The 12,260-nt window shown below is 45.9% G+C and overlaps 1 protein-coding gene across 11 annotated transcripts in view; it reads right to left on the bottom strand.

Annotated features, from left to right (window-relative positions):
- Positions 1–11,631, bottom strand: part of Lypd6b (LY6/PLAUR domain containing 6B) — a 169,329-nt gene extending 157,698 nt beyond the window's left edge. For 6 of the 11 annotated variants that reach the window (XM_040745318.1, XM_040745324.1, XM_040745330.1 and 3 more), the window contains exon 1: positions 11,520–11,631. The gene's annotated coding sequence lies outside the window, so the exon portion shown is untranslated. Of the gene's footprint in view, positions 1–11,106; positions 11,125–11,519 lie in introns of those variants that run through there. The other 5 variants (XM_040745329.1, XM_040745327.1, XM_040745328.1 and 2 more) reach the window with 3 other exon arrangements.
- Positions 11,632–12,260: the final 629 nt, after the last annotated feature.

The raw sequence follows: 12,260 nt of genomic DNA, 5'->3' as shown, positions 1-12,260 counted from the left end.
GGATGGCTAGGAAGGACAGTAACAAGGGTAGTCGAGTTAAGGGACCCTGGGACCCTGCGGCCCTTGTGCATAGCTTGTGGGGAGGGAAGTGACAGCCATTTGGAGAACACATGGCAGTTCCTCAAAAAGCTAACCATGGACGTAAGCACTTCATGACCCAGAGTTGGGACACTATACATAGGTGCAAGCGAATAGACAATATAAGTCCGCATGAAAATTTGTTCATGGATGTTCAGAGAATCATTAATCATAAAAATTGAAAGGGGGAAGGGACCCAACTGTCCACAAAGTGACGAACGGATAAACAAAATGTATCACACCCATATATTATTCAGACATCAAAAGCAATAATAAACTGACTTATTATGTCTTAAAACCATTACAAATCTTTGTCGGGCGTTGGTGGCACACGCCTTTAATCCCAGCACTCGGGAGGCAGAGGCAGGCGGATCTCTGTGAGTTCGAGGTCTACAGAGCAGCCTCCAAAATAATACAGAGAAACCCTGTCTCATAAAACCAAAAGAAAAAAAAACATTACAAATCTTCAAAGCTTACTTTGAAGATATTTGAGTGAAAGAAATTAAACACAAATGGTTATGTATCGGAGGGTTTCAAGTATATGAACAGGCCAGAATTGGCAAATCCAGCCTGTACAGCAAGCACATTAGTTCATACCAGGACTCAAGGAGGTGAAGCTATGGAGTGAGTCTTAAGGGTATGGGTTGCCATATGAAGTGTCAAGAATGTTCTAGAATAAGATATGATGGTTGCCAAACTATGTGAACATATTATAAAGGCTAACTGAACGACACATTTTAAAAGGGTAAACTGTGCTATGTGTATTTCATCTTGACTACACATAATTCTCACATGCTTGCACATACAGTCAGTGGCACAGTTCTAATGGGTACCAAGTTTAGTTAAAAAGGTCTGGGACTTGGCTGTTGTTATTGGTGTTTTATTTAGACAGAGTCTTGCCATGGCCTAATACTCACTATGCTACTCAAACTGACCTCAGATTCATAGTAACGCTTCTGCCTCAGCCTTGCCAGATACATGATTACTATGTGAGCACCACCATGCCCTGGCTCCTCAGTGGCACTGGCACCGTGTCAAGGGCTCAGTCACCACATTAGGACAGTGGCTACATACAAGGGGGAACCGGCATCTTCATCAGATTGGAAAGTCCTGCTGGACTGAGCCAGCACCAAGCAGGCTTCTGCATGCTTTGCATTTCCTTCTCTTCATTTTTAACTTTTCAACAGTGTTTATAGGTAAAGTAACTATTTTAAGTGAAGATTTGCAAAATTAAAGGAGGGGCTGAGGAAGATGACTCAGAGGTTAAGAGCACTTGCGGCTCTTACAAAGAATCCGAGTTCCGTTCCCAGCACCCACACCAGGTAGCTCACAACCATCCATAATTCCAGCTCTAGGAGACCCAATGCCTTCTTCTGGCCTATAGAAGCATGTGCACATACACACATGCGCGCACGTGTGTTCACACACAAACAAACAATAAAATACATCTTAGAAATGAACAAACAAATGAAAATTGAAGGTGAACTCAAACAGCGATACAGGAAAACCCCCACTCACCGCATGCGCCTGGAGTCGCCCACTCACTCAAATAGAGGATCCCTGTGGTCTTGGCAGCAGTAGGAGTGGGCCCTCAATCTCCCTCACCCAGGCTGCACTTCTGCAGGCCAGGAGGGTGGGGGAGGGGAGGGCATCCCCAGCCAGGTTCAGGCTTTCTGTCTTGAAGCCCCCTCTAGCTATTGAACACTTTGATGGATAGCGAGTGTGATAACATAGTGGTGTTTGTTCTTTTTGTCCGGATTTACAGCAGCTCTCGGGGAAAGCAGATTTGCCTGTGTCCTCCAAGGACAGAAGCCCTACCTCTTAATGCAGACTTAAAAAATAACCGTCCTGTTACAGGGGAGGAGGCTTGGGGACAAGGCTTCTCAAACTCTAGGCAACGGTTCGTGCTTTCTGAAAGCCAGTGTGGAAATACAGAGCCGAGGCTGTAGAAACATTCCAGCTCCTTGCTCAATTATGACACTTTCAGCAACTTACTCCGAGAGAATAATTGTGGGTGCACTCAGAGGTGCTATAAGAATATAACGGGCAGAGCTGTTTATGACAGCAAAAAGGCAAACTCAAGCTATGAGAGCAATCTGATACAGCCTCACGATGACACAGACCATCAGCCAAGGACAATGCGGGAAGAATGATTTCATGGCACTGGAAACATTCGTTAAGTGTTAAACTTTAAAATGAGTTCCAGTACAGTATGAAAGGTAGCATTTTATTTTTATTATATACATGTAGACATATACACACATGCATGTTTAAAATAAATTACAATGACTATGATGAAGATGAAAGTCACGAGTGTGTGAAAGGAAAACATGCAGCTAGGATTAGAAATGGTTATGTCACATTTTTAATGATGAACAGATATCATCACAATAATACAAAATAAAATTTAAAAATGTTTTTAAAAAGGCAAAAGCATAGTAAGACAAGAAGTATTTATAGCCATCACTTGAAATAAAATTGTCACTATAATTATTTTTACATTTAGTTCCAAGCTTCCTAGAAACCAAGGCAAAAGTGATTAAAAAGAATTCCATAGCCTTCCATTGTTTTATCAGCTAGTATTCTGGCACTAGATTCTAGGGAGAATCTACGCTGTCTGCTCCTATGTTACGCTAACAGTCACCCTGTGTGGGCACAGCAATGGGTCTCTCATAAGCTTCACATTGTTCTAATTCTTTGGGCAGCCGATGAAGACCTGGACCCAGCCTTGCTAAGGAGCTAATGACACACACTACCCTTCCTGTAGAGAGCACCCATCCCTGCTTTCTAGCACAGAACACAGGCCCGCTTGACGTCATTGTTTTCAATGTCCATCCAGCAGTTCTTACACAACAGTCTACCTCACTCATGAGACAGGTCACTAGGAGTCTAACGTGGTGAGCTCTGAGAACAAACTTTTCTTAGCAATGCATCTTATGAAGGGCCCCCTGACTAGAGAGAGCGAACAGAATGAGGCCAGTGGCTAGGAGTGTTCACCCCAAGACTGGAGAGAAAGTCACAAGAGCTGCAAGGGCTACAGCACACAGCCCTGAAGTGGCCTCCAGCAAACTGAGAGTCACCCGATAGGCCACAGCTTCCAAAGCAACCAACAAACTAGACTCGCCTGAGTCAGGGTACCCAAAGGCTCACCATGGTGGGGTGGAGGAGGGAGGGGAGTCAAGTCCATTGCCTTCTGTGGGCTTTGTCTAGAGGAGCAGTCTAAATTAAGTTTCCCTATTCAACTTAACCTCCAGCTTCATTCAGGTCCTGTGGCTCCAAGTCCTAGGGTGACAAAGCTTGGAGACTACTAAAGTAGTTTTCTCCTGTCATATCCTCTCTTCTCCATATGCCCCACATGTTCCTTCAAGCCCCCAATGGGCTTTGTCCTGTCCAAGAGCATGCACTCTCTTATACATGTGACCTTTAAGAGAAGTCACCCACTGATGACCTGTTGACACTCATCATGCGTTATCACGAATTCTCACACAGGCTGAACTATGACATGTCACCGGCCATCTCACTCAGCACTTCCCACAGTGCCTGCTATATTAAACTGGCCAGGATGGTGAGGAAGCTCAAAACACTGCTGGAAGAACCACATAAACCAAACCCAAGAGTGCTTTGAGGCAGCAAGGGGACCGTTCCGAATGTTTCAAAACCTTGTTTGGCGGGAGATGGGCTGGACAGGTATTATTCATTCTGCAAGAAGCAATGCATTTGTGCATTATGAAATGAATTTAGGAGTGCAGGACATATAATGAGAGTAAGTACTGTTTCATAGAAAGTGTGCCGTGTGTGTGTGTGTGTGTGTGTGTGTGTGTCTGTGTGTGTTTGTACCTACATAGACACAAGATCATTGATTTCTTTCAAATAGTTTGCAAGACTGAGAATGGCACAGCCCCTGAAAACCTTCATGTAACACCCAAAGCTGGACAAGAACTCAAGCTTCAGCCCCGTTCTGTAAAGCATCGTTCAAGATCACAGGCCACTCCTTACCACTGAGGCATAAGAGGAGGAAAACAATCCCTCGGGGTGGATACCCACAGCCTGAAGTTTCATCTGGCCATTTATATCAAAATACCACCCCCATGAAAGGGGAAGCTATGCGTGATATTTAGACCAGGATTTTGCAGCCTAGAGGAATAACAATCACTCAAAGAATATGAAAAACATACTTATGATTAGATGACAAAAAATATCATGTAGGACTCTGGGGCCCAGCCCTTCATGCTTTCCAAGTAAGACCCACTGGTTTCATATGTTTTAGATGTGTAAGACATATAGAGTTTTATAGAGTGCAGAGAGAAGAGAAACAATGCCAAGATTTTACAAGATCATAAAAAGGAACAGGCTTAAAACATAACATTTGGGCATTTGATTTCTACTCAAGAGGTATAGGCATCATTCCCATGCTTATGCCAAATAAAAGGTCAAACAAACGTCAAGTTCATAGTCTTTTCAAGTCCACTGAACAACAGAGAACAGACTAGCCCAACCCAAGCAGAAATGTTACCTGTAGGGCAGTAAGACATGAGCATTTGTTTACCTTGGCAGATGCACCTGCAAACATTAAGAAACAGTCTCAAAAGAATATAAAGGGAAGAGCTGGGAGAACGTGGAGTCAGACCAGTCAGAGGCCCCACACACAAAGCAGACCTGAGGTCAACAGTGCAACAGTCACCGGGAAAGCCTAGCCCTAAACACGGACATTAGTAGAGGAACGCCAAGCCTAATGCAGAGAAGGGCTTCAGACCCTGTTCACCCTAGGCTAGACTGCCCAGTGCTCACAAGGAATGAAAACAGCGACAGAAAGGCATGCCCATGGCCAGGCAGAAGAACTTTACCTCCTTCCCCACTGTCCTACCAAAATGCCTAGTTCTCAACAACAGAAGGATTGCAGAGCATATGAACAGCAAGGAAAAACTGCGCCGAAAACCATAAAGCAATACACAGACGTGAAACCAATGCCATAGAGACAGGGAAGCTGCCAGGGAGAGAATTAAAAACAAGCATACTTATTTATGAGTAGACAACACAGTCATTTATCCATTTGAGAGAAATTGGTCACTTTAGCAGAGCAGGGGGGAAAAAAGTATTAAAAAAAAGCATCTAGGGCTGGGTGACGGTGGTACAAGCCTTTAATCCCAGCACTTGGGAGGCAGAGGCAGGTGAATCTCTGTGAATTCGAGACCAGCCTGGTCTACAAGAGCTAGTTCCAGGACAGGCTCCAAAACCACAGAGAAGCCCTGCCACAAAAAACAAAAACAAAAAACAAAACAAAACAAAATCTCTAAGGGCCAAACCCATAAACAAAAGAAAAATGCTCTCAACAGGATTCTCTTAGAGTTCATACAGCCATGTTAAGAAATAATAGTAACGGCCGGGCGGTGGTGGCACGCCTTTAATCCCAGCACTCGGGAGGCAGAGGCAGGAGGATCGCTGTGAGTTCGAGGCCAGGCTGGACCGACAGCCTCCAAAACAATACAGAGAAACCCTGTCTCGTAAAACCAAAAAAAAAAAAGAAAGAAAGAAATATAGTAACAAACTTGGAAACAAGTGAAAAGAAATTACCCAAACTAAAACAAGAAGAGCAAGCAATGAACAAAGAAAATACACCACAGTGCCCAAGATGGAAAGCTATACCAAAAACTGTAGCCTAGCCTAGTTGAAATTTCAGAATGGGGGGAGGGAATAAAGCAAATTAAAAAAAAAAAAAGCTGCTGTGAATTTCCCAAAATGAATGAAAGCTACAAACCACAAATCCAAGAAGTTTAAGAAAGCTGAGCTAGACAACCAGCAAGCATCTGCCTGCATACAGCAGGCTTGAACATCCCCTCTAGCAGAGTCAAAAACCTGAAAGCCAAAACACAAAGACAATCTTAGGTGCAAGGAGAGAAAAGGTAAATGTGAAATACAAAGGAGCAGAGAAGGAAAACTTCTTGTCAAAAGGCCTGCAAACAAAAAAAGCAGGGGAGACAATTTTTTACACTACTGCAACCATAAACAGCCTGCCGACTGGGATGTATCTAGTTTTAATTGCTAACAGAGATAAGTGAATGTCTAAAACAAGAGTCAGCATAGGCTGCACGCCCAACCCCGGCTTGTTTTAGTCTGAAAGATTAACAGTGAACAATTGAGTATTTCCTCCCGATGAAAGAAACAAAGCCAGGGAGCTCACTCTCACCACACCCAAATATAGTAGAATTCTTAGCCAGCACAGTGAAGCAGGAAAGACATAAAAGACATCTGGATTGGAAAAGAAAACTACTTCTATTCACAAAGCATGTGATTCTCTTTGTAAAAAAAAAATCTGAATGACTCTACCAACAAATCTGCTACAATACACAAGAAGTAATTTTTGCAAGTTCACTGAAATATGAATTCAATATATCAAAATAAACATTTCTATTTATTGACTGAAAACCCTAAAATTAAATATTTAAGGCATAAACATAGCAAAATCTTATGTGCAAACCACTTTTTCTAAAATCTATAAAAAATTCAATGATAGAAACCAAAGACAAGTTATTGTATGTACATATACCATACTTATAGATTGCAAGACTCAAATATTTTTTAAAAAGTCAATCAATTTACAGATCACCCAAACTAAAGAAACTTTTGTAGATACTGACAAGCTGATCCTACCATTCACATAGAAAGACAAAGGAACTAAGAAGCCATGACATTAGTGAGAAAGAGTAACACTAATCAACTAGACTACCCACTTTAAAAGGTCATAACAGAAAGTAATCCAGTCAACACAGGATAATATTTACACATAGCAGAACACAACCAAGGGTTCCAGAATCAATGAATCATTATATTTATGACATACTTTACTTAATATTTAAAGTAAGATAGAATAAAATATATTTGAACCACTACATCTATCTATCTATCTATCTATCTATCTATCTATCTATCTATCTATCTATCTATTCATCTATCTGAAAGTCTAGGACCATCCTGCTGAAGTCAGTTCTCTCCATCCGCCATGAGGATCCCAGGAATCAAGTTCAGGCTGTGCAGCAAGTGCCCTTACACACTGAGCCATCTGGCTGGCCCCTGACTGATTTTCTTTTAAATACCCAAGGAAATTCAGTTGGGAAATACTTGTCTTTAAAACAACTTGTGCTAAAATAATGGAACTTCTACAAGCCCAAAAGTGTTTGACCCATCTCACATCTTATTCAAAGCTTAACTCAAGTTTAATCATAGACCTAAACACAAAACATAAACGTATGAGATTTTTAAAAGAAAACAGGAACATTATTACAACTTTGAACTCATGAGATAAATTTCATATAAATTCTTAGGAAAGGGACTACTTTTCCTATCAAATAAGAATGGCTCTTTAAAATACAGAAAAGTTTATAATTGTCTAAGTCTTCAAAATTTATTTTCTCACTATTCAAATAATGAGCCCTGAGCATGAATGAGTACATTTGCAATGTAACCACACTTCCTCTTTCTCTACCACCCAGACTAAACAATTCTGGAGTGAAATGATGAAAAGAATGGCCCTGTTTTCCCTTTGCTCATATTTCTTCACTCATTTCTCATCACCTGGTACTGTTTTGCAAGTCACTATAGGAACAAGGAAAGCTATAACAAAGGAAGAAGTTCGCTTTAAGACAAAGAAAAAGGCTAGGGTTGTGGAGACGACTCAGTCTGGAAAGGGTTTGCTGCTGAAGCATGAGAATGTGAGTTCAACTCCCAGATCCACATGAAAAAAGCCGGGTGCAGTGATGAGCACTTGTAATCCTAGGGCTGGGAAGGCAGAGACAGGCGGACCCCTGGGGCTCGCTGCTTAGCCAAACTAGCAAGCCCCAGGCCAGCAAGTCCCTGCCTCCAACCAACAAGATGAAACTGTGTCTCATAAACAGAGTGTGGCTCCTGAGACTGTCCTCTGACACAGCAACACACACACACACACACACACACACACACACACACACACGTGCACACACACACACGCGCACACACACTCACACACGCATGCACATGTGCACGCACACACAAGCACATATACACATTAAAAGAAAAATAAGTGCTCTCAGTAATTGATATTTAACCAACCTCTTGGTGAACACTTGTCTTTTCTTGTCCCAAACCATACCTACTCGGGCCACAGTTCTCCGCAGGAAATAAGACTTCTAAGGTTGTGACCAGTTAGGCTCTTAACGTGACTAATTCCCCTCTCATCCCCTCATGGCTCAGCTTCCACAATATTAGCTAACGTAAGTATGGTTCCTTACGCGGGACTATGAGCTCCATGGGAACAATGATTTTCTCCTTTTTAAGGATTGTGGATCCCCCATACTTTAAACTGTGTGTCTGGTGCACAGTAGGTGTTTTGTGGAATGGAAACTGCCTGAGGCTTGAATCAGTATCACTTCCCCCTACTTCACAGGGATCCTAGTAGACAGAGCTAAATGAGCTGGCCCTCCCCATCTACTTTCTTCCAGCTTCCGGACTTCCTAGGTACTGAGGAGAGAGGACTGTGGGAAGCTGCATGCCGTGTTCTGCAGCCAAACACCAAATGTCCATTGATGTCCACCAGGTCCAGTGGTAACAGAAATCAGTGGCCTATCACTTCGGTGAAAATGGACTACACGAATGACTTCAAAGACGCACTGAACACCATCACTAAGGGTCTCACATACTGAATTTAGGACCAGGAAGCCTGCCTTCTAGTTCCAGGATCTACCATTAGCTGCGCGCTCACCAAGCCCCAGCCTGTTGGTTTGAAGGCAGGTAACAATGCTGAAACGGAGCCATGGCTTTGAGCAAGGGAGTGCTCTCAGGAGGACTGAGGAGGCCCTGGGCTAGGGTGGATTTATAGGGGAAGACCATAGTCATCCGTGAGACTTCAACTACACATGGCCCCCTCTTGGAACTCCTCCAACAGGGTGAGCCATTATCGCTTACTCAATGACAGTGATACATAGAAAACTGTCACTCATCCTAAGGGGCATGTCGAGAGCTTTTCCGGGTTTCATGTGTGAGTTGTCTGACAAATGGAACACCACTCTTAGTGACACCACAGGGAGTTCAACCCAGGGTGTCCCTGTCATCCCTGCTACGCCACACTGAGCTGCTTTCCTTTCCCTCAGCCACATACTCCACTTTTCCTACTGAACTGAACTCCGGATTTGCAGGAGGCATGGCCTTGCCATGGTGCTCACTTCCGATTGTACTAGACACAGAGCCTGGGCAAGATGAGCCCTGCTCCAGCTCAGAAGAATATCTGGCAAAAGCAAACACAGTCCCAGCTCTGCTGATAAAGGTTAGTCTAGGGGTAGGCTGCCTATTCTAGCTAATGGCACATGACCAACGACAAAAACTATAAGGAAATCTTAGTTTTCTTATCTAAAAGAAGATGAGGAGTGAGCCTGGTCTTTCCTTCTGCCGTGATTGCTATTATGTCAAGGAAGGCAACAGGATCTCTGGTCTCCACGGAGGTCAGGGAAAACTTAGAGAAATTTCCAGAAGGCAACCTAGAGCTGTAAACTGTCCCTTCCTCACCCTCAGGCATCCTGAGGGAAACAGTAATGTGGCCCAAGGAAGGCAGCATGCATTAAAGTGTGCCCTGTCAGATACCCTACCCTGTGACCAGGACAGCACCTCCGGTCTGTCCTGCAGTCCATTCATCTCCCGTTGAGAGCTAAGCTACACTTTCCTTGGCTGTCCCCAGCCGGACAGCCTCCAACACTGCTATCTGCACACGAGTCTTTCCTGGGAGCATTCACCCTCTCACTCTTGGCAGAGGCTCTGGCACATGCTGGGCATTGACTAAATGCAGAATGATTGAGTGAATGAAACACTGAATGAAATCTGGAAACACAAACCGAGGCCCTGACAGGCTGGTACCTAGGCTGTCCACACTCTGAGAAAGGCCTCCTCCTTGAGGTGCCCTCAAGGAAAAGCAGACACAGTGCAACACACAATCCTATTTTTGCCTGCCCAGAATTGAAATCACTTCTTGAGAACAGGCCTCCAAATCGCCTGCACTTGAGACCGGGCGGTCTATCTCAATGGCTAAGCTAATCCTCCGTGGTGCTGGTGGCACCTGGGTAATACAGGCCTACTACTGTTATGGAAACCCACTCTGTAGCTGCTGAGATGGCTTGTGCTTATTGCAGTCCAGTGCACCAGGAGGGTCCTGCTGAAGGACAGAGTAAATTGAGGAAATCTCCAACATCTATCTCTTTCCTTCCCTCTCTCCTCCTTCTGCTTTACTCCTCTGATTTCCCTCAAAGATAAGACTGAAGGGAAGGTGCCTGCGCTATTGACCATTGCATACAAAAGAACATGTCAGCCTAGTGGGGAAGGAACTAAGATGCCTGCTGAAGAAAACACTTGCCTGGGGAGCTCATAGGAGTGACAGTATCTTTCTACAGTAGAAGCTGCAGCCCTCAGACTTCATTTGGAAGACCCAGTCAATCCCTACACTGCATAAGGCAACTTTCAAGTCACCAAACCCTAACCTTAAGAAATGAATCCTGACAGTCCACAATGCCAGGAGCAGGATAATTACACCCTCCTACAAGGGGACATGTGCACTGACCCTCTTCATTTTGGCAGTTAGAACAACCCCACCCCCTCCCCTGCCGCTGCCTCCATCAAATACTCAGGATGGTGCCCACCCCGCCCATGCACACAGACACTATCACTTTCCCTCTGGATGTCTTCTATTCAGAAAGATTCAGGGACCTCTGGAGACATGAAGTGTCAACATGTTAACGCCTGAGGGACAAACATGGAGAAAAAACCCTCAAGCATGCTAGGCACCTCACGGGCGTCCAATACTTTAAGGCCATCTGATGATTTTAATGCCTATTTTATCTTTGAGGAAACAGGCTCAGAGAAGTTAAAGAGCTTGCTCAAGGTCACAGAGCTAGTAAGTGAACTGAAATTTAAACACCACTCTGGACTACTCACTCTTCTTACTTCATCACCGGGATCACCAGGCACCCCTTCACCCCACAACACCCCAGGGCACACAGACCCGTGCGGACTTACTAAGTATGGCCCTTGGAGTAAGGACAGCCCCCGCCGACCCAGCTCTGCGGAAGCCTAGGTAACTAACCAATGTTGGTTAGTGATTTAACAGCAAAAGTAAAGCGCCAGGCAAAGGGAGCGACGGCTCCCGCCGGCGGGGATGAAACGCCGCAGAGGGAAGGGAGGGAGCTGGCTCGCACTTAGACATGAGGTCCGGCCCCAGCCTCAGCCGTGGTGGCCTCCAGCCACGGAGTCCCGGGGAGACCCGCGCGTCCAGATGTGGGCAGCTGCGCTCCCCTGCGGCTCCGAGAGTCCCGGGCTCCGCGGGGCTTAGCGCAGCGCCCGCCGCAGCCGCTCGCCCCTCCCAGCCTCGGCTCTGCAGCCCCGCACGCCAACGCCAACGCCCCGCAGAGCTCAGAGCTCGCCCGGCTCACCTACGCCGTCGCGGCCCGCGGACTCCAGGCGCCTCGCTCCGCTCCCAGCCTGGGCTCGCGGCACCAGCCCGGGGCTGGCGTTGGCTGGGACCGCGCGGGGCGGGGCACGGCTCCTCCCCTCCCCGAGCCACCTGGGGCGACCGGGAGGGGCGGGCCGACAGGTGAGGGCCTCCCGCGGGGGAGCGGCACCCGCTTGGGGACGCCGCCTGGATCCTGCGCCCGGTGGCACGGAGCCGAGCGAACGCGAGGAGGTCGCTTAATGCACCCGAGCCGAAGAGCTGTTCCCACCTAGCCTGGCCGGCTGGGAAGAGAACACAGACCCGCACGGAGCAGCTAGACTAGAGGAACAGTCACAGACCCGGGTGCCAGTGCCTCGGGGGTGAAAACAGGAGGCCAGGAGTGCAACTTTCTTCAGAAACAGAACTCAGGCCTTTTAGACTTACTCTTCCTACGCCTCACCCACCCCTCAAACGATATCTCTCCCTCTTTTAAAAGAATATATTGCGCTATAAATGAGATAAATCCCGATTGCGATGTCCTCCCCAGCTCTGGATAATAAGTCTGACTTTGCTTCTCTTCAGTTGAGGGCAGCCCAGGGCTCTGGTAAAAGCAGAAGAGGTATGGTCCCCAAGCCAGGCTGGCTCCAGTCTTACTCTGTGTTACCGTTTGAAAGCAAGCTTCCCGCTTGTAGTATCACTTTCCTCCCCAAAGCTTCCCACCAGACAGTTTGTAGGAGGCCTA

This window comes from Mesocricetus auratus, unplaced genomic scaffold (assembly GCF_017639785.1).
Source record: "Mesocricetus auratus isolate SY011 unplaced genomic scaffold, BCM_Maur_2.0 Super-Scaffold_100004, whole genome shotgun sequence".
Lineage (NCBI taxonomy): Eukaryota > Metazoa > Chordata > Mammalia > Rodentia > Cricetidae > Mesocricetus > Mesocricetus auratus.
Note: the sequence above shows the minus strand (reverse complement) of the source record. Positions and strands in the feature narration are given on the sequence as shown.